The sequence below is a fragment of the Chinchilla lanigera genome, unplaced genomic scaffold (genome assembly GCF_000276665.1).
Source record: "Chinchilla lanigera isolate Chin_1 unplaced genomic scaffold, ChiLan1.0 scaffold00141, whole genome shotgun sequence".
In the NCBI taxonomy this organism is placed as follows: Eukaryota; Metazoa; Chordata; class Mammalia; order Rodentia; family Chinchillidae; genus Chinchilla; species Chinchilla lanigera.
In genome coordinates, this window is record NW_004955542.1 from 1,191,740 (window position 1) to 1,192,756 (window position 1,017).

Below are 1,017 nucleotides of genomic sequence, written 5' to 3' on the forward strand. Positions count from 1 at the left end.
TCTATTGTACCTTTTGGGTTTTATTTACTCTTTCAGGTTCTTGCACTAGGGAGACAAAATGATGTTTACACATGTGGGTCTGATTTATTTCACTTATGAGTATGGTCTCTAATTGCATCCATTTACCTACAAAAAGAGACCATTTTTAATGAATGAAAATACAAAACTCAACAAAGACAAAAATATGTAAACATTGGCCTGGGAAGCTGCGCGGCAGGGAACACCAGCCTTTGGGCCGGCCCCTAGCCACACAGGCTCCTGGGAAGCCTCATGGCACAGAGAAGCAATGACACAATTGCCCCACCATGTGCCAGGTGCGGAGGCCCACCCAAGGACATGCGTGAACCATCCCGACATGGAGAAACCCCTGGGAATACATGCCACACAACAGGCTGCTCTTACTCCTGCCATTGAGAACCAGAAAGGTCCAGAGTCAGTGGAGGAGTAGCTGCTGAACAAGGACTCAGAGAACATGAGAATATAGACTATGCCTGAAGACTCAGAGGTCTAGTTGACGGGGGTCATGAGAGCCGTTGGGAAGCTGGAAACCAGGAGGACCTTGTGCAATACCTGGGGAGACCCCCTGGAAGCCACTCTTTCCCTGACAGTACAGGCTGCGGTAGAGGAGCATGTGGAGCTCCAGGGAGGTCTGCACCGAGATTCCTGCTGCCTGTGCTGACTGCTGGGGAGAAGACACTAAGTGGCTGTGGGGTCCCAATGTGCTGGGAGGCTGGAGAGAAAAAGCTACAAAAAATGGCTTTTACCCCAGATGGCTCACTTGAGATGTTAGTAAGAATTGCCTCCTCAGTATTCTATAGCTGTGATGAGGAGGAGGCCAAGGAGAGAAAACAAAGAGACCCAGAAAAAGTAGCTGCTTTTGCTGCAGCACTAAGAGAAACAGACCCTAAGTCTGGTTCTTGGGGCCCCAAGAAGAACTTGACTACTACATTCATCTGCTACCACTGATAAAAGACAGGCCACATCAGGAGGAACTGCCCTAAGAAGCCCCCTGGGCCA